Source organism: Symphalangus syndactylus, chromosome 5 (assembly GCF_028878055.3).
Source record: "Symphalangus syndactylus isolate Jambi chromosome 5, NHGRI_mSymSyn1-v2.1_pri, whole genome shotgun sequence".
Lineage (NCBI taxonomy): Eukaryota > Metazoa > Chordata > Mammalia > Primates > Hylobatidae > Symphalangus > Symphalangus syndactylus.
The window spans coordinates 34866031-34888090 of NC_072427.2; the positions used below are offsets into that span (position 1 = coordinate 34866031).

General features: G+C 42.2%; 1 long non-coding RNA gene across 1 annotated transcript in view; it reads right to left on the reverse strand.

Annotated features, from left to right (window-relative positions):
• Positions 1-9618: 9618 nt before the first annotated feature.
• The window catches only part of LOC129482315 (uncharacterized), a 44377-nt gene continuing 31935 nt past the window's right edge, over positions 9619-22060 (reverse strand). Inside the window, exon 5 of the long non-coding RNA XR_008657657.2 lies at positions 9619-10313. This is a non-coding gene — a long non-coding RNA (uncharacterized lncRNA). The remainder of the gene's footprint in view (positions 10314-22060) is intronic.

The window sequence follows — 22060 nt, forward strand, 5'->3', positions numbered from 1 at the left end:
GGGCTTGTGAGTGACATCTGAAGTAGAGGCTGAAAACTAAAACTAAAATCCTAAGCTCCTCACCAGCTGAACAGATGCCCTCTTGGCTAAGGGGACCCTAGAAAATCCTTAAAATTGGAATTCCCAGCATGACACAAAGGGAGGTGATATATCCCCACTCTTTTGGAGTTTAGACACAACTGACCACCATTAATGTTAAAATACAGATCATAAGACTAACAAAACAGATTCCTTGTGACTATAAGATATCGAATTATAAAGAGGACATAAGGCCATGCTGGACAAGGCCTAAGTCACTCACCCCTATGGGTCACTCTGACCTGGAATATCGGTTCACATACTTCCTTATCTTAACTTAAAACATTCTTTTCTGTTGACTCCAAATTTTTACACAAAGCTCTACTCCTTTAAGCAATTGCAAATTAAAGAATCTCTGAATCCACCTATAACCTGTAAGCTCCCACTTCAAGATATCACACCTTTTCAGGCCGAACCAATGTATACCTTCCGTGTATGAATTTATGTCTTCGCCTATAACTCCTGCCTCCCTAAAATTTATACAACCAAACTGTAATCTGACTGCCACAGACACACTTTCTTAGGACCTATTGAGACTGTGTTCTCTAGGCCATGGTCACTCATATTGGCTCAGAATAAACCTCTTTAAAATATTTTCAGAGTTTGGTTTTTCAATTAACAGGGCAATCTTGTGAGACTGAGACCTAACCCTGTGGGAACTAATGCTTAGCTCCAGGTAGACAGTGTCAAAATCGAATTAAATTGTAGGGCATGCAGCTGATGGCAGCAGAATTGGAGAACTGCTTGGGGTGGAAAAAAAGCCCCACATGTTTGCTGTCAGAAGTATTGTGTGAGCGAAGAGAAACAGTCTGTTTTCTCCAGATGGATTGCCTAATCCTTTCCGGCCATATAATAAAGAGTTATTGCTGGTCAGTAAGTTTTGTTTTTTATGAAACTTTGCGGGGGTGGGGGGGGACAATAAATACCATACATATAAACAAATATATCATTCCCCACATAGCAAATGATTGATGATTTAAAAAGCAAAAGGAGAGCCTTATTCCAGAAAAGATGGAATAAGAAAGGACACACTAAATGTAACTATAAATTCTGGACAGAATGGATGGAGGAGCTATCTGAGAGTTCTGAAACATAAATCATAGCAGGTGGCTTTGGGAAGAAGACCAGAATTCAAAGTCCCACTAAATCAGTAGTGAATTTGCCTTCTTTTCCCTTCCAGTATCAGCCAGCCTAGACTAAAAGGCAGCCAGAAAGCTGGAAGTGTGCACCAGAGGAAGACAGAAAGAACTGCAAGAGAAGTCCTCTCTAAAAAACAAGAAAGGAGATTCTGAAGAGTCATAGAGAGAGTGGGGTGCAGGGGAACCCCCGGTTTTTATTTTTTCTTCCTTCTTTCCAGCCTCAGCCCACAGGCAATATTGTAGCAGCAGTGGTGGTGGCAGAGGCTGAGGGGGTGGGAGTGGAGCTGGGCAGTCATCTAAGACTCCAAGAGAGGGGAATTATTCGGTTTGACTGGAGGAGCACTGTTCACAAGAGTGTGTGGCAAATCTTTCTTCTTTTTTTTTTTCACCTTTCTCCTCCTGCCACTTGACTCCAAACACAGAAACAGTCACGGTAAGTGTGGCAGAGCAGAGAAACTGAAGCCCAAGCTTGCTCACTGGAGGGCTAAAAAGGGAGGCCCCAAGGAGCCAGAGGGTGTTGGGGAGATCACAGAGAGTAGGGAGTTTAAGACAGAAATCCCACAAACTTATGTTTTAGCTCCTGGGCTCACCTCCAGGCTACACATGTATGGATCTGATCCTAAACACCATACCACATGTTTGGAGAACTGAAACTGCAAGGTAGACCCCAGTCCAGACCCATGACTGGCCACTGAGTGGCACACACACAGGACTGATTGAATAGCACTGCACTCTGAAATCAGAAATGATATTGAAACCACAGCCCAAGAGACAGGTTTGGACTTGCAAAAATAATATAATCTGTTTCATTTCCTGCTTCAAAAAAAAAAAAAGCCTTCTTTTTAGGATTTAAATCAGACCTGGGGTCCTGTAATATTCAAAATGTCTAGGATATAATCCCAAATTACTCAGCATATGAAGAACCATGAAAGTCTCAACTGACAAGGAATGAGACAATCAACAGACACTAACCCTGAGAAGATACAGATGTTAGAATTATCAAACATTTTTTAAAGCAGCAATTATAACCATGTTCCATAAAGTAAGGGAAAGTGCTCCTGAAACAAATGGAAATACAGAAATTCTCAGGGGGAAAAAAAGAAGATATAAAAACAGGCCTAATGGAGTGGCTCACACCTGTAATCCCAGCACTTTGGGAGGCCAAGGTGAGTGGATCACCTGAGATCAGGAGTTCGAGATCAGCCTGGGCAACATGGTGAAACCCTGTCTCCACTAAAAATACAAAAAATTAGCTGGGCATGGTGGCAGGCATCTGTAATCCCAGCTACTCAGAAGGCTGAGGCAGAACAATCTCTTGAACCTGGGAGGTGGAGGTTGCAGTGAGCTGAGATCACATCATTGTACTCCAGCCTGGGCAACGAAAGCAAAACTGTCTCAAAATTTAAAAAGAAAGGAAGATATCAAAACAAACCAAATGGAAATATTAGAACAGAAAAAGAGGACACTAACTTAAATTTCAGATTCACTGGATGAAAATTAACTTAAAGATAGATCAATAGAAATTATCTAATCTGAACAACAAAGGAAAGAAAATTGGAAAAGAAACCCAGCAGAACCTTAGGGGCCTGTGGGAAAAAAATACCAAAAAGTTTAATATTTGTGTCATTACACTCCTAGAAGGAAAAGAAAAAGGGTGTTGAATGGGAAAAAAATATTTTAAGAAATAATAGTGGAAAAACTTATCACATTTCACAAAAGACATGAACATGGAAATTGAAGAAACTCAGTGAATCCCAAACAGGATAAAATCAAAGACATCCATACATTATAATCAAACTTATGAAAACTATTAAAATAAAGAAAATATCCTGAAAGCAACCAAAGATAAATGACTCATTTCAGGTAGAGAAACAATGATTTAAATGACTGTGCATTTCTCATCAGAAACCATGGAAGCGGGAGGGAAGTAGAATAACATTTTTAACACACAGAAAGAAAAGAGCTATTGGCCCTGCACAGTGGCTCATGCCTGTAATCCCAGCGCTTTGGGCGGCCAAGGGGGCGGATCACCTGAGCTCAGGAGTTCGACACCACCCTAGGCAACATGGTGAAACCCTGTCTCTACTAAAATACAAAAAATTAGGCAAGCATGGTGGCACACACCCATACTCCCAGCTACTCGGGAGGCTGAGGCACGAGAATCGCTTGAGCCCGGGAGATGGAGGTTGCAGTGAGCTGAGATCATGCCACTGCACTCCAGCCTGGGCTACAGAGTGAGACTCTGTCTCAAAAAAAAAAAAAAAGAAAACTATCAATCCAGAATCTTATATCCAGTGGAAACATCTTTCACGAATGAAAATGAAATAAGGACATTCTCAGATAAAAAGAAAGTAAGAAAATTCCTTGATATCAGACTTGTTCTTTAAGAAATGCTAAGGAGAATTCTTCAGACTACAAGGAAATTAAATCAGAGGGAAACTTTAACAATAGTAATGAAATAAGAGCAAATGAAATGGTAGATACCTGAAAAAATATAATAGAATTTAAGTTCTTGGAAATATGTGAAAGCACAAATTGTAACATTGACTGATGGAATTTTCAATGTATGTAGTCATCATAATACATAATACTATGAAGACTACATAAAGAGGGGATGCCAAAGCTACCTATATGGTGAGAAGATTTCCATACTCCACTTGAAATTGTAAAATATAATAGTAATATATAGTAGACCATATACTGTAATCTCTAGAACATCTACTAAAAATTTTTTTCCAGAGATATAGTAAAAATACCAATAGAAAATTAAAATAGAAGACAAAAATATTCAAATATTTCAGAAGAAAGTAGGAAAGGGAAAATGAAAATCAGAAGAAACAAACATAAAATATATGATAAAATGGTGATCTAAGTACAAACATATCAATTTTATTTTATTTTATTTTATTTTATTTTACTTTTTATTTTTATTTATTTATTTTTTTGTGTGACAGCATCTCACTGTGTCACCCAGGATGAAGGGTAGTGGTGTGATCATGGCTCACTGCAACCTTAAACCTCCCAGGCTCAGGTGATTCTCCAACCTCAGCCTCCAGAGTAGCTGAGACCACAGGTGTGCATGCCACCATGGCTGGCTATTTTTGTGTTTTTTTGTAGAGACAGGGTTTTGCCATGTGGCCCAGGCTGATCTCAAACTCCTGGGCTCAAGTGATCCATCTACCTTAGCCTCCCAAAGTGCTGGAATTACAGTCATGAGCCACTGCACCCAGCCCTCAATTCTTACACTAAATTTAAATGGTATAAACACATAAATGATATAAATATTAGATATCTGTTTCCATGTAACAAATTATCACAAACTTAGCTTAAAAGAACATATGTTTATTATCTCAGTTTCTGTGGGTCAGGAATGCAGACATGGCTAAACTAGGTCCTCTGCCCCAGGGTCTTTCATGAAGCTACAACCAAGGTGTTGGCCAGGGCTGAGGTCACAGTTGAAGGCTTTACTGGGGAAAAATCTGATTCTAAGCTTGCATGCACAGTTGTTGAGACAATTTCATTTCTTTTGGGCTGTTGGATTGAAGGCCTCAGTTTCTTGCCATGTGAGCCTCCCCAACATGGCAACTTACTTCATCAAAGCCAGCAAGAGAGAGAGTCTATGAGGAAAACTGCTAGCAAGACAGAAGTTACAATCTTAGAGAGCATAATCACAAAAGTGACATTCCATCACCCTTACCATATTCTATTGGTTGGAAACAACTCACAGGACCTCTCCATACCTGTTCATACTTAAGGAGTGGAGATTAAGCAACAATATAAATCCAAGAGGTAGGACTCAATAGAGGCCATTTTGGAGTCTGTCCACCAGACCTACCACTTAAAAGACAGAGACTGAATGAATTCAAAGCAAACAAACAAAGAAAACTAAGACACAACTACATACTGCCTAAGAGAAACTCACTTTATTATGTTTTAATTTTTTGAGACAGTATCTCAATTCAAAACAAACAAAACTGTCACCCAGGCTGGATGACTGTATGTGGCACAATCACGGCTCACTGCAACGCCGACTTCCTGGGCTCAGGTGATTCTTCCTCCTCTGCTTCCCAATGGAACCACAGGTGTGTGCCACCATGACCAGCTAATTTTTGTATTTTTGTAGGGAAGGGGTTTCACCATGTTGTCCAGGTTGGTCTCAAATCCCTGGGTTCAAGTGATCTGCCCCTCTTGGGCTCCCAAAGTGCTGGGGTTACGAGTATGAGCCACCATGCCCAGCAAAACCCACTTTAAATATAATAATATATCTATGATCAGAATAAAAATTAAAATATGGAAAGAAAGCTAAACCATATAAACACTAATCAAAAGAAACCTGGAATATAATTTTATTATTAAAATCAACTTTAGAACAAGGAAAATTACCAAGGATAAAGAGGACACATTGCATAATAATAAAAAGAGCCAATTCACTGTGAAGACACAGCAATCCTAAATGTATGTATACCTAACAATAGAATTTCAGAATACAAAATCCAAAAACTGATAGAACTGAATGGAGAAATGACAAGCCCATAGAGTTGGAGACATCAAAGCTGTCCCCTCAGTAACTGATAGTATAAGTAGACAGAAAATCAGCAAAGACATTGAAGAACTGAGCAACACCACCAACTAATTGATTCTAATGGACATTTACAGGTCCACCCAATGGCAGAATACACATTTCTTTCAAGTGTACATGGAACATTTTGGGCATCTGATGCACAATACGACTCTTCCCTAGACCGCCAGGAGACAAGGTCTGTGGCCAGAGAAATAGAAAAGTGGTGGTCACGGGGTGGAGTAGGAGGCATTTTCTTACTTCACCCTCTAACCCATCCCTGACTCTCTTAAAGGTCGCTATGAGACCATGGTGAGTGCAAAATGAAATGAAAAGGTAGTTCTCGTTGTAATCCAATTGCAACCAGTTTAAACAATTGAGAACAAATTTTATTTGCATACAACTATTCAAGCAAGTTTGATTGGACCAGACCTGGATTTTAGGCTTGCAGGTGTCTGATTGCGAAACACAAAATCCAATATTTTCTGCCTGGGAAATACATATATTTTTAATGTAGTTAATATAAATTACCTTTCCACTTCAGTTTGACTATTAATTGCATTGTAACTTAACTTGTATTCTTATTGAGTCTCTACATGTTTTCTTCCACTTCTGTACTAGTTTACCATTTGGATGAGTATATTATATATCAGTCCAAGGGGTTCCCAGGCAGTCAACATAATTCTGCATTCATTTTTGTGCTGCCCATCAGCCAGGAAGTTGCAACTAAGTAAAAATGATGAATGTCCCTATATCCAATGATGATCTAGTTCATAAATTTTTTAAATAAAAAATGTGGGGCCAGGTGCAGTGGCTCAAACCTGTAATCATAGCATTCTGGGAGGCCAAGGTGGGCCAATCACTTGAGCCCAGCAGTTTAAGACCAGCCTGGATAATATGGCAAAATCCTGTCTCTACAAAAATACACAAATTATGAAATCATGTCTCTACAAAAATACAAAAATTACGAAATCCCATCTCTACAAAAATACAAAAAACCTAGCTGGGTGTGGTAGCACAGGCCTATAGTCCCAGCTACCAAGAGGCTGAGGTGGGAGGATCACCTGAGCCCAGGAAGATGAGGTTGCAGTGAGCCATGATCGCGGCACTCCAGCCTGGGTGACAGAGCGGGACCCTCTCTCCCAAAAAAAAAAAAAAAAAAAAAAAGTGAAATAATTTTTATTGGAAAGTTATATTCAGGTTATAGAAGAACCGTTCCACAGCTCACATAATCAACATATTTACCATAAAAGCAGCACTGCCTTGGCACACAGTGTGTTCACAGATCTGGAGAAACAATTTCTCTTTGAAAATGTGTCCTATTGTGGGTCTGGCTCCTATGAAGTAATGCAAGTGTATTGTCCCTGTGAAAAAAGATGTTTCCCCAAAAACATCACCACGAGGAGGTCAGCACTGGGCATGAAGTTTATTCCCACAGAGGGAAGCTCATATCTAGATAATTGGGGAAAAAATTTTTTGGCAAAAAACTTGCCTCAGTTTCATTAAAACTTACGACAGTCATCAGTGTAAGAAATAATTTTAGTGTCAAGAGTAATCTATAGAGCAATGAACATTACAGATTGTGTGCTGAATCAGGAAAGAGTTTGCTTTGGACATATATGTATACATCTTTCTGTGACCTATGAAAGCAAAATGTAAATTATAAGATATAATGTAAAACAACATCTATAACCTATCTGTCTCTTTCTTCCCCCTCAATAAATAGGCTTCTTTGTTGTCTCATTTGGTTGGTTTTGTTTTGTTTTTTTCGAGACAGAGTCTTGCTTTGTCACTCAGGCTGGAGTGCAGTGGTGCTATCTTGGCTGACTGCAACCTTGACCTCCTAGGCTCAAGCAATCCACCAACCTTAGCCTCCAGAGTAGCTGGGACCACAGGCATACGCCACCACTATCTGGCTAATTTTTGTATTTTTTATAGATACGGGGTTTCACCATGTTGCTCACACTGGTTGCGAACTCCTGTGCTCAAGCAATCTGCCCGCCTCAGCCTCCCAAAGTGCTGGTATTACAGGCGTGAGCCACCGTGCCCAGACTTTCTCCTCAATAAATAGTTAATAATATATTTTTGAAGCTATTTGGCAATGCTGCCAGGTTGATCTGGTTTAAACTATTCAAAGCTGGTCGAATAGTTTCAATAGCTTTTCCCAAACAAAGGAAAAGCTATTGAAATCAGAGCTGATTTGATCCAGTTTGAATCAGCCTATTTTGACAAATGTGACTTTAAACCATTTTAATTTCGTTAGGATCTGTTTGCTCTACTAAGAATCACTTTACACTGTTTTCCCCTAATATAAAGCAATATCACTTGCCTGAATCCAGTTTCCTCTTTCTGAACTGCTGTGATTCAATTCACGTTGGTCTGATCCAGTAAGGACAAGTTAGATGCAGGCTTATCTGGTCTCGATCAGCAGGAACTGCTTGGAATCTGATGTGTGTGTCAGTTTGGGACTGTTTTATCCTGTTTGAGCTGGCTTTACCCAATATGATCCAGGAAGATTGGCTTGACCTGATTAGAACCAATTTAAGCAGGTTTTAACCAACTTCGAATCAGTTTGCCTCTTAAAAAACCAGTTGGCTTTCCTTAGAAATTTGATGTTTGGAATGGCTTAGCTCACCTGAGCCTATTGTGAACCACACTGAGTGAGGTTACGTCAGCTAGAACTCTTCCATCTGGTCTGAAACACAAAAATGTGGAAATGCTAGAAGGCCAGATTACAACAGGGTTAGAGTATAAAGGAGGTGGGAGAAAATGAAAGGTATTGCATTTATACTCATCTAGATACATGTTGAAAGAGAAACTCAGGGTCAAGAGATGATTTTTTGTTGGTTTGTTTTTAAATATGGAGAAAGGTCCCCAGAGAGATAAGAGGGCACAGACTGGAGGGACTGGGTTGGAAACCAAGCAGGATCAAATGTATATGGTAATTACCTTAGGGGATTATATTGAAATGGTAATGGTTAGTGCTAATATAAAAGAAAATTATTATTATAAAAGAAAATAAATATTAGTGCTAATATAAAAGAAAATTTTTATCTTTTATCATAGAACTATAACTTTGGTTAAACAATGTATGTAGCTGATTATATTCTTCTGACAATTCTATCAAATTTCCAAGAGTTACAGTTTTCTCCCCTCCCGCAGGACATTTGGAGAGCACATGGACATCTGTGTCCTGGCCTCACAGTACCTCCCTCATCCCCACAGAAAGGGGAAGATGAGAGAAGGGAGGGAGGCCTTTGGCAGCCAAGGGAAGACGTTTCAGGGGTTCATGAAGCACCATCCCCCACCCCCAGTGAAGACCCTACCAGAAGGTCTTATGCTCTGAGCTATATTGAGTGACTGCCTCATTACCATTCCCTACTGTTATGTGGCAAGTGTCAGGGCTGTGGCAAAGTTCAGGCTATCATCATTGGCCCCTTCAATAGACTGACCCTAGCATTAGGGCAACCATATGTCTGTGTCTGCCCAAGACAATCCTGGTTTACATCTGAGGCCCCTGTGTCACTATTAATAGTGACCTCCTTTCACTCTCAAAGTTGTTCCAGTTTCAGCAATGAATTATATGATCAAAGGCCCCATCTCCTTTCATCTGTCTGTCTCTCATTTTTTCCCTTCCATAGAGATTTTATCCATCCCCACAGCTTAAAATTCTTTCCCTCTGAAGATAACTACTGAATTTTCATCTCTGTCTTTTTTCCCTGAGTCCACAATTTCCGCTTGGATACTGAAACAGTCACCCTCTCAGTGCTGGTGGAAATGACACAAACTGACAAGTATTGATTTAGCCTCATTCCCATCACTCACTCCTGCCACCCAGAAAAGTGTCACCTGAGTATTTATTGTATGCAGCCCTAACACTAAAGAAAGATCAGAAATATTTGTTCCCATGGTGGAAAATAAAGGGCTATTTGCCCATGTCGCCAGGCTTCCTCTGGAAAGCATCTGGGAATCATTCCAGAAATTCCATTTCCAGGTGTGTGTTTCTTTAAGGAAATATTGTGGAGCAGAGAAGGAACGCACTGTGCAGGTGTCATTGGCTGTGGGCGTTGCTATGGCAGGTCAGCCTTATTACTGAATAGCAAAGGAAGGAGTCACCAGGAAAACACAACATCAACAGGCAGAGTGCACATGCCGTGGCCTCAGGAAGCCACAATCATGTGGCTGACATGGTTCCAGAGTGTGGCACTAGGGAGACTAACTTCTGAGCTGCAGATTCACAGCATGGCCATGCAGGCAGGGAAGATGTGCTCTACTGCAGGATCAAGGGGCAAGCCCATATTTCCTCTTGATTCTGGGACTGCCTCTTGAGACTGACTTGCTCCAATGTTAGCTCTTGAGAGAACTGGGGTCCCTGCCTTCTTGGGGAGCCTGAAAAGAAGTTTTGCTATCTGGGCATCACAGCAGCTGGAGTGTACAGGAGACAGGTCAGCAGCTGCGGTCAGCAGAGGCACACACGCCAGCCCCTGGAGATGGGTGGCTTGTCCTGAGCCAAAGCTGGGCTGGTTTATAAACAGCACCTGTGAAAAGAAGAGGGATGACTCCAGTGGGACATTCCTGAACCATGTGCACCTATTCACCTAGGAGAAGGAATGGCTGGAGTTGCATCTATTTTTCTGTTTATGAAATACGGGCCCAACTCCAGTGACAACATAATTTTTAGACCATTTAATGGAATAATAAAAGTCAAAAGAGAAAAGAGAACTTACATGGATTGAACACCCACTGCATGCTTAGCTCTCTGCTAGGTGCATTACAGAAAAGAGCTTATTGAATTCTTATGCAAACCCCTGAGGATGAATGGCCGCTGACCTGGAGTCTTGATAGCCAGGTACTTAATTCACCTCCCTGAGCCTCAGTTTTTGTGTGTGTGAAGTGGGCTGACCCTACGTAACCAGTGTCTATTGCAGAATGACTGAGGACACTGAATGAAATTTTGGCCGAAGCTGTGCCCTTCCAGCTCACTGAGATGTAATTTAACCTATGTTTGGGGGAAGATGGTCTGGTTCTTGGGATGTGACTCCTGGACATGGTTTGTTTCCATAGGTGATGCAGATTTAGGAAAAGAAGTCCACCTGGGGTCAGGTTTCCCCAAAGGCAGATCCTGAGATGAGGATTCCAGGACATATCATTTACTTGAGAGGTGAGCTCAGGAAGCATGGGGAGACAGCAAGGGGGTGAGGCTGGGAAGGAAGGAGACTCCATACATGGTGTGTTCTTGGGAGGGTTACTTTTGTGGGCAACAGGGGCTCAGTCCCCCTAAGGACCCTCTAGGAAACTGTGCAACCACCCTCAGAGTGGCGCCGCTGAGAGGGGTGGAGCAGGGGGTTTTATTCACCAACTCCTGTCCCTCGAAGTAGAGGCTCACTCCGACAGCCTTAACTTACCTGCACCCCGGCCTGAGGAACTGTTTGCAGGCAACCTCTAGGGCATGCCCAGGGCATGAGGTTGGGGGACAAAAATGCCTGCGAAAGAGAGTCCCCCCAACTTCCAGAAAAGGAGAGGGAGAAGGCAGAGGAAAGTGAAGGTGGAGAGTTAAGACATCTGGAAAACATGTGGCATCTGCCCTACATCAAAGCTGAAACCTGGAAGATTAGAAATTTGGGCTTCCAGGATAGAGTGCTTCTCCCCTCTTCGACTCATACTCCAGCACCCTCCTGTCCAACCACTCCACTTGCAATAGGCACCCATTTACGGAGTAGAGCGTGGGAGAATTGGAGGCTAGTTCAGTGCTGTTACACAGTGAAAGGAGCACTTATGGTGCCTCATGCAGCATTCATTAGCAGGGAATCTTAAACTGATGTCACTGGGACTTTCACTGGTAGGCTGGTGTCATTGGGGGCAGTATAATCCTGTGGTTATGAGCAGGAGTTTTGGAGTGAGACCAAACTGGGGTCAAGGTCTAGTTGCGTACCTTGTTAACTGTATAAACTTAGGCAAATTACTTCATCATCTATGTATTTATCTATTTATTTTTAGAGAGAGGATCTCACTCTGTCACCCAGGCTAGAGTGCAGTGGTGCAACCATAGCTCATTGCAGTCTTGAACTCCTGGGCTCAAGTAATCCTCCCAGTTCAGCCACCCAAGTAGCTGGGGCTACAGACACAGACTGCTGTGCCAAGCTAATTAATTTTTTTTTTTGGTAGAGGCAGGGTTTCCTTATGTTGCCCAGGCTGGCCTCAAAGTCCCAACCTCTAGCCATCCTCCTGCCTTGGCCTCCCAAAGTGCAGGAATTACAGGTGAGAGCCCCTACACCTGGTCATTACTTCATCTTTTTATGCTGAAGTTTCCTCATCTGTAAAACTGGGTAAAATAATATTAAACTTGTTATAGAACTGCTGTGAGAGTTAAATGAGATAATTCTCATATCACAGTATCTGACACATAATGAACACTCAATAAATTCTGGCTAATATTCTCACTCATTCCACAAATATTTATTGAGTATTTTCTGTGTGCCAGGCCCTATTTCAGGCACCAGTGATACACCAATGAATTGAGATAGATTCAATCTAATTTGTCATAAAATTTAGATTCTACTGTCTTAAAGACAGACAATAAACAAGAAAATAAGTTGATAACTAACCATTATCATTTCAGATAATAATATGGTTTGGATGTGTGTTCCCTGCAAATCTCATGTTGAAATGTAATCCCCCATGTTGGAGGTGGGGCCTGTTGGGAGGCGACTGGATCATGGAGGCAGATTTCTCATGACTGTCTAAGAATCCCCTTAGTGACGAGTGAGTTCTTCCTCAGTTAGCTCACGTGAGATCTGCTTGTTTAAAAGAGTCTGGGACCTCCCTCTTCTCTCCTCTTGCCCCTACATCTCACCGTGTGACGCACCTGCTCTCCCTGTGCCTTTCACCATGATTGGATGCTTCCTGAGGCCCTCACCAGGAGCAGATCCCAGCACCATGCTTCCTGTCCAGCCTGCAGAACTGAGAGCCAATTAAACCTCTTTTCTTACTAAATTACTCAGCCTCAGGTATTTCTTTATTGTAATGAAAAAGAAGACAAACGCAGGTAATAATAAGTGTTTGAGCAGAGATCTAAAGAAGTGAGGACGCGAGGATCCTGGGGACAGCATTCTAGGAAGTGGGTGCAGGAAATATGAAAGCCATGCAATGAGAATACTTTATTCTCATAAATAAAGTGATTTATGAGTACTTGCTATAAAGAGTACAAAATACAGTAATAGATGAAAGAGGAATTGGACGTTGAAAAGAGATTTATTGATTTGCTAATTGTTTAATATAATATAGGATGTTATTGCATGTTAGTATGCCAATGGAATGAACCACAAGAAACAGGAAAATCAATGATACAAGAGAAAGATGTCAAGTCCTTGAATAGGAAAGAGGGCTAGGGCCCTGTGTACAGGTGGCAGATGCCCTGGACCGAGGCTGTGGCAGGCCATCCCTTGCAGCAGGGAGAAATGCAGAGGATAAAAATACAGCCACAAGAAACATTCCTGGATGCTTAGGGAAATTGCTTTTCTCTTAAAAATTTCCAAAAATTCATCTTAAGCACCTATTAAATGGCTCTTCTGGAGCTGAAGGTTTTGTGCTGCCTGCCAAGCAATGATTTGGGGTTCACAGCCAATCCCAGGAGAGTAAAAGCGAGGACAGGAGGTCAGAGAACACATTCTCTTCCATCTGAGCATGCCTTCAATAAACGTTGGATTGACTGGAATTATGAGAAACTAAAATCATTTGTTGAAGATCTGCTTAAAAGATATTTACAGATGGTGCAGAAAACCATTATCCCGAGGAAGGAATTACAACCTCCACAGACAGTACTGGGACTGTCCTAAGAAGATCGGTCTGAAGGCGGGAACCCTGTCCTGATGGGATGCTTCACTACTGAGAACTGGGACGGGTCCGTTGACTTTGTGTCTGTTCAATGACATGACCATTTCTTAGGCGGCAAGTTCCCTAAAGGAAGTGGTTGTGTCTTAGTCAATACTCAGTGGCTTCCCCAACCACTCTAGAAGCTCAGCCAAGGAGTGGCAGCACAAAGAATAACAGGGCCTGCAGCTTACAGTTGTTAAAGATGGAGAGCAGATCTCCCAGAGAGAAAAGGAGACCCTCTTCACATCATGTTCTCTCATTGGCTTCTTCCTGAAGTCTGAGGACTGAACTCCCAAATACTGCGAATAAAAATATTTTTTTAAACTTAAATTTAAATTTTAGAATCAGGGAGTACATGTGCAGGTTTGTTACAAGGGTCTGTTGCGTGATGCTGGGGTTTGGGTTTGTATTGGTCCCATCACCCAGATAGTGAACATAGTACCTAATAGGAAGATTTTCAGCCCTTGTTCTCCTCCCTCTCTCCTCCTTTTGGAGTCCCCAGTGTCTATGGAAGGGTATTTCCTAGGTTTTCTTCTAGGATTTCAAAGCTTGAGGTCTTACATTTAAAGCTTTAATCCATCTTGAGTTAATTTGTGTATATGGTGATAGGTAGGGGTCCAGTTTCATTCTTCTGCATATGGCTAGTCAGCTATCCCAGCACCATTTATTGACTAGGTAGTTTTTGCTATTGCTTATCCTCTTTCTCCTATTTCCCTATTCCCTTTTCCCCATTGCTTATTTTTGTCAACTGTCAAAGATCAGTTTGTTGTAGGTGTATGGCTTTGTTTCTGGGTTCTGTATTTTGTTTCATTGATCTATGTGTCTCTTTCTGTACCTGTACCATGCTGTTTTGGCTACTGTTGCCTTGTAGTATAGTTTGAAGTCAGGTAATGTGATGTCTCTGGCTTTGTTCTTTTTGTTTAGGATTGCTTTGATTTTTCAGGCTCTTTTTTGGTTCCATATAAATTTTGAAATAGTTTTTTGTAATTCTGTGAAAAAAAAATGACATCGGTAATTTGATATAAATAGCATTGAATTTGTAGATTGCTTTGGGCAGTATGGCCATTTTAACAATACTGATTCTTCTAATCCATGAGCATGGGATATTTTTCATTTGTTTGTGTTGTTTGTGGTTTCTTTCAGCAGTGTTTTGTGATTCCCATCATGGACAACCTTCACCTCCTTGGTTAGATGTATTTCTAGTTATTTTATTTTGGTAGGTGTCTATTGTAAATGGGATTATATTCTTGACTGGGCTCTCAATTTTAATGTTACTGGTGTATAGAAATGCTGCTGGTATTTGTGTATTGATTTTGCAACCTGAAAGTTTACTGAAGTTGTTTATCAGTTCTAGACCTTCTGGTGGAGTCTATGGGGTTTTCTAGGTATAAAATTATATTGCCTGTGAATGAAGATAGTTTGACTTCCTCTATTCCTATTTGAATGCCTTTTATTTCTTTCTCTTGCCTGATTGCTCTGGCCAGGACTTCCAATACTGTGTTGTATAGAAGTGAGAATGGGCATCCTTGTCTTTTTTTCATTTCTCAAGGGGAATGTTTCCAGCTTTTGTACATTCAGTATGATGTTGGCTGTGGGTTTATCATAAATGGCTCTTATTATTTTTAGATATGTTCCTTTGATTCCTAGTTGAGGGTTTTTATCACGAAGGGATATTGGATTTTGCTTAAAGCTTTTTCTACATCTACTGAAATGGTCACATGGTTTTTGTTAACTCTGCTTAGGTGGTGAATCCATTTATTGATTTCTGTATGCTGAACCAACCTTGTATCCCAGGAATAAAGCTTACTGATTGTGGTAAATTAATTTATGATATGCTTCTGGGTTTGGTTTTCTAGGATTTTGTTGAGGATTTTCATGTCTATGTTCATCAGGGATATTGGCCTGTAGTTTTCTTTTTTCACTGTGTCTTTGTCAGATTTTGGTATCAGGATAATACGGGTTTCCTAGAACGAGTTAGGGAAGAATCCTTCCTCCTCAGACTTTCAGGATAGTTTCAGTAGGACTGGTACCAGTTCTTCTTTGTATGTCTGGTAGAATTCGGCTATGAATCCATCTAGCCCAGTACTTTTATGGGTTGGTAGGTTTTTTGTTACTGATTCAATTTCAGAACATATTAATGATCTGTTCAGAGTTTCATTTTCTTCCTGATTCAATCTTGGCAGGTTGTGTGCTTCCAGGAATTTATCCATTTTCTCTAGGTTTTCTAGTTTGTGTGCATACAGGCATTCATAATAGTCTCTCAGGATCTTTAGTATTTATGTGGGATCATTTGTAATGTCACCTTTGTCATTTCTGATTGTGCTCATTTGGGTCTTTCTTTTCTTTCTTTCTTTCTTTGTTTCTTTCTTTCTTTCTCTCTCTCTTTCTCTTTCTTTCCTTTCAAAAAACCAACTCTTCATTTTGTGGATCATTTGTATGTTTTGTGATGGGTCTTAATTTTGTTTAGTTCTGTTCCATTTTAGTTATTTCTTTTCTTCTGCTAGTTTTGAGATTAGCTTGTTCTTTGTTTTTCTAGTTCATTTATATGTAATGTAATGTTAGATCATTAATTTGCGATCTTTCTATTTTCTTGATGTAGGCATTCAGTGCTATAAACTTTCCTCTTAACAACTGCTTTTGCCTCATCCCAGAGATTTTGGAATATTGTTTTCATTCGTTTCAAAGAATTTGATAAAAAGACTTTTGAAGTTGACAATGACTGGAGGCTTCTATCTTGGAAGTCTGGAGTTTTAGTATATTCCCCTGGTGATCTAGCACTTCCTGCAGTGGGAATTGTGGGATTTTCCTGCTATGCTTGTAACGTTGGAAGAATGGTCAGTACATTACTCAAGAGTCTTACTCTCTGCCTATCAATCACACAGAGGCAGGAGAGTATGTTGATTAGTTTCTTACTTTGGACCTGAAGCTACTTATAACAACCCACCTATAATAACACACAAAGGGCCACATTGGGCCAACAAGCATAAGGAGTCCCTTGATCTAACTCCACTGCACAGTAGGATGATAAGACTTTGTTCTGAAAAGCCCTTGGAATTTCACATACCCTTTCCTTGTCCCCCGGGAGCTGCGTCACCCATGGACACTCTTTCTTTCCTACCCTCACCACTTCCTATGCTCACCTGGATACCCCTGCTCCCTCACTCCCCTTAGCTCCCCACTCAGGAGTCTCACATCACTTTGGCCTTCTATGGGGGCTGTCAGAACCATGTTCTGCTTTCATCTAAAGATGAGTAAATGGGGGCTGCAGACACAGGAAGGTAGAGGAGGAAATTTAGAAAAGCAGCTCTAAAAGTCAAAGTTCTATAAGATAATCAAATCTTTCAGATTTTCAAGAATGTCCTCCTCTTAGCGCAACTCCTCTGCCTTCTTCTCATCTCCCCATTGATGTCTGCTATGTCTGCAGAAGAGGGTGACGGTGAAGAAATAGACCCACCCTGCCAGGAAGCCTTCACATCACAGTGACTGTCTGGGAACCCAGAACTGGGTACATAGCAAGTTGATTTCTGAGACCCTGGACAGCATATACAAGCTAAAATCTTGCTTTTCTCTATGGGATGGTCCAGAAAGAATACCATGCTTCAAAGCAATTCTGCATACAAGGTGGTAATTGCAGCTTGGGGAAGGGACCACAAGTGAGGAGTGCCCCCAGGACGTGGATCAAGTTGCCTTGAGAGCACAATTAACACAGCAGGTTGCAGACCTTACAGAAGTGGAGGCTCACAGGCCAGAGCAAGGCCCTGCGTTAGTTAATTGATTACATTAGCATATCTAAAGAAAGACTCTGTGGAAACCAAGTAGAATTATGTCTGCTTGGGATCTAGAAAGAACTCAAGCAGAAAGGCATTACTTAGGAAAGCCTTGCTAAGGGAGTCAATCCTGAACTGTAGCAGAGGCCAGCTGTTTAATCACCCTCCCACTGGCTTAGGAGGGGAAATGAAAACACCTGTGGAGTCCCCAGCCTCTACCACTGATAGATCCAAACACTCTTGTCTCTGCTCTGCCTCTGCTTCCATGATAGGTAGGTTGAGACTGAGAACAGTGTGCACCCAGGAGCGAGGGTCCTGCAATTGCTTCATGAGGTGGGGCATGGGACAAGAGCACCAAGCACAAGGTCAACAGAACTATCCAGACTGAAGTCAACACCCCCTTTTCACCCCACCTGGTTAAAGCCTTTTTACAAATTCTTTAGTAAACAGGAATCAGGTCATTAATTTTAGAACTCTGCCCTAGAGTATGGGTGATTTAGTTGTATCAAGGGTCCCCAAGACCACCACCAGGCTCAGTGATTTGCTAGGAGGACTCACAGGATTCCACATATAGCCATGCTCACAGCTAAGATTGATTACAGCAAAAAGATACAAAGTAATTGTTTCATGAGCAAAGGGAACAGGCACATGGGGAGAAGTCCGGAGAAAGCCAGGTGCAAGCTCTCAAGAGTCTGCTCCTAGTAAATTCACACAGGACACACTTAGTTCCTCTAGCAACAAATTCTAACTACACATGTGAAGTATTGTCTGTCAGGACAGCTCATTAGAGACTCAATGCTTAAGATTTTGTACTGGGGTTTTGTCATGTAGGCACCTGCTGCCTAGCATGTAACAAAACTCCAGGCTCTAAGAAGGAAGGCATGTATTCAGCACAAACCATTTTGTTTGTACAAATGGTGTAAGTCCAGTGAGCCACCCTTATCACTGATGTAAGTTTTCTATCAATGTAGAGAATTATTCATTGGCCAAGCTCCCAGATGCCCGCCAGGGGCCAACTTTGCAAGCAGACCTTTCTAAGGAGAGCAGTCTCAGGCAGCCATGGTGACTGTTTCCTGCACAGGTGTATACAATTAAACTCATGTTATCCATACAGTAACACTATAAAGTTCTCACTCACAAGCATAGGTTCAAGCCTGAACAAATCCTTTGCTATCTTAAAGTCCCAAGACAAAGCCTTCCTCCAAATACTGATGTGGATATATATATTTTTTCCACCAAGAGGAGCCCACGTGCTACTGCCAACAAGATTCTAGCGCTCCAATTAGCCAAGTGTGGTGGTGCGTGCCTGTATTCCTAGTTACTCAGGAGGCTGAGGCTGGAGGATCACTTAAGCCTTGGAATTCAAGGCTGCAGTGAGCTATGATTGCACCACTAAACTCCAGCCTGGGTGACAGAGCAAGACTCTGTGTCTAAAAATAAATAAATAAATAAATAAATAAATAAATAAATAAATAAATAAATAAATATTCTAGTGTTCCAAGTTGGCAAAAACCACCTCAATCCCACCCATCCTTTCTACCACTTCCTTGTAACCTGATCCTTCACTGAGTTCGAGCTTTCAAGCCATTCACCTGATTTGGGGTGCTAAATGTTATTCACAAACTGTCTCTTTCTCACCTTTCCCCAAGCCAGAATTGATCAGCATGGCCTCACCGCTGGTTCCGAGACCCAGAGGAGGTCACAGCACTGAGGAAGTGCTTTAGAGGACTCCCCTGGAGGCTGCGCACAGTGAAGCTCAGAAAAGAGCCTTTCCCTCTGAGTTATTTAAAGGCGTCTCTACTTTGCTCCATCTTCTCTCCTTGCTCCCCCACCTCCTTCTACAGTTGAGACATTATCATCTTACTTTTGCCCTTCAGAAGCAAACTGCCAACCCAGCTCAGGCTGGGGCACAGTGACGTTTTCTTTAGACAGTTGCTCCAATATTCTGTGATATATGAATTGAGCCACCCTGAAGTCAACCTCGAATCTACTCGATGGTAATGACTTGATTGCTCTTGGACCCGTGGAAATCCTTATCCACAGCCCCATTTCACACAGTGATGACTTTACCCAGTTTATTTTCTTTTTTCAAAGGACAGCGTTAGAGAAGTGGTGAGGGGGAGATTACCCCTTTCTGTCTACCTAGCTCAATCGGTCCATTCATAAAGGCCAAATTGGGAGCCCCTCCACACTCAGATCATTACCTCAGTAGGAATTCCCCTTCTGTTTTTTTTTTCCCCAAGTGTAGAATCTGGACTGTCTGTGTGTGAGGGGCTGGGGGTGTTTCAGGACAAATGACATCATGTAGACCCATAGAAACAGATGTTCAGACTTTCTGTACTTCATGAACTCAGTTTCGTGCCATCTACTGGAATGGAAACTGGCCAGGCCATCCGGAGGGAGCTTCTAAGACGAGTGGGTGGGACCTCACTGCTTTCCTTTCACTGAAACAGGAAGGGCCTGGGCTGGAATATCTTAGTGAGCACATCCAGAAATGGGCATGGAAAACCAGTGCTCAACCCACAGACTCCGGCTCCACCGAGCAGATTTGTAAGCGAGATGCTGAAATAATTTTTCCGCTCCACTTCCCCCCTCCCCTGCCCCCAGAAAGGCATGAGATATTTTTAGCAGGAAAAATAAATGCCCTATAAAAGTGAACATAAAAATACTATACGAGGGACAGGGCACCCTCCTATCAGTTTCCAAGAGATCCCTGGAGTGACCATTAAATTAAACAGGCTTTGAAGCCAGCATTAGAGGAATGGATGGGTACAGGCCAGCCCTGGTCTGAAAAGAGCTGGGGAGGGGAATAGAAAGAAGAAACTGGCCGAAAGAATCCTGTGCTTAATGAAGGAGAGTGTGGGACTAGGAGAAATTCACAAAGCACACCATGTGCCTCTTCTGTGAGCTCATGACCATTTTGCCTGCCAAGTCCAATGACCTTCCTTCCACACACGTCTCCCTGACCTTTCCATGGCATCTGATCCATTCCTCCTGCTGTTGGCCTCTGTGGAACTGTCCTTTCTTCATGCTCCTCCTACATTTCTGCCTCAAGCTTAACAGAATAAAACCTGAGGTCCTCATTTTCCTCCCATACCTGCTTATTTCTTTATTTCCCCCTTAGTGAAAGGCATTTCCAGTTCCTCAGGCCAAAACCTTGAAGTCATCCTTGACTTCTCTCTCTCACACCCCATATCCAATCTGTCAGTAGATCCTGCTGCTCCACCCTCCAAATACATCGGGACCTGGCCATTTCTCACCCCCTCCCCCGTTCCCGCCTGGTCCAAGCCCTCCTCATCTTTCACCTGGCTTATTGCACGGGTTTCCCGCTTCACCTTCCTGCTCTGCCCTTGCTCCCTTGGACCATGGATTCTCAACATAGTCATCAGACCCATATTGTTAACATGAAAGTCAGAGGGCAATCTCTGCTCAAAGCCTTCAAAAGACTTCCAATCCTACCTAGAAGGGAAGCCCAAGCCCTTATGACGGCCTTCAAGGCCTCAAGTGGTCTAGCCCTGTGTTAACTCTGTGTTAACTCTGGCCTCTTCTCTTCCTAGAGAGCCCTGTTAAGCTCTGTTACAGCCACATGGGCTCCATGCTAGTTCTCTCATCTCCAGGCCCTTGGACATGTGATTCTCTCCTCCAAAAATACTCTCCCCACCAGGTGTCTTCACAGCTCACTCTCTCACTTGCTTCAGGTCTTTACTTGAATGCCACTTTCTTGGTCACTCCATCTAAAACTGCAACCATCTTGAAATTAAAAAAAAAAAATCCCTTCCTTCCTTTATTTCTCACCTTACTACTTTTCCCCATCTAACCTATTATAGAGGAAATTGACTGTCTTGCTTATTTCCTGCCCCCCCCTTCACCAGAAGGTAAGCTCCATGAGGGTACAAATCCTTGTCTCTTTTTTGTTTGCTTGTTTGTTTTTGCTGATGAGTCTCCAGCAGAATCTTTTGTTGAATAAATAGAATGAATGAAGGAGTGGATGTATCTGCTAAAATCCACAACCACTCTCAACCTCCCTGCTCTTGATATTGACACTAATACTTGTCACATCTTCCAGCTCATGGGAGCTCTTCTGGCCCATGCCCCTCCTGTGCCACTAGCCTCTAACCAGATGCTGTCTCCTCTGCCACGGATCTTCCTTCTGAGAAACCCGGTGGTGTGATTAGGCAGCTCAGTCTCTGCTCAAGTCACGAGAACCAGGACAAAGTTTTCAAAATGCTTCAGAGCAAGTGGTTTCAACAAACTCCAATCCTCTGGTGCCTCATCTGTAAAGTGGGTTTAATAACACCAACTTCCATTAGGTTATTGTGAGAATGACATGGGGTAACCTGTCTATCGTATTTCTCCTGGTGCCCGATAGAATCACTGCTTCCCTTCCTGCTGTGTTTGTGCCATTCTAAATGTCTCTGACTCTGATGGCTATCAGATTCTCTTGAGGGTCTCTTCAGTCTTTTCACTAGGCCACCCACCTTGTCCTCTGCTGCATAATTTCTCCAGGTTCCTTCCTGGTTCAAAAATCTTTGTGTGGTCAGGTGCGGTGGCTCATGCCTGTGATCCCAGCTCTTTGGGATCCCTAAGTAGAAGGACCACTTGAGCCCAGGAATTTGAGACCAGCATGGGCAACAAAGCAAGATTTC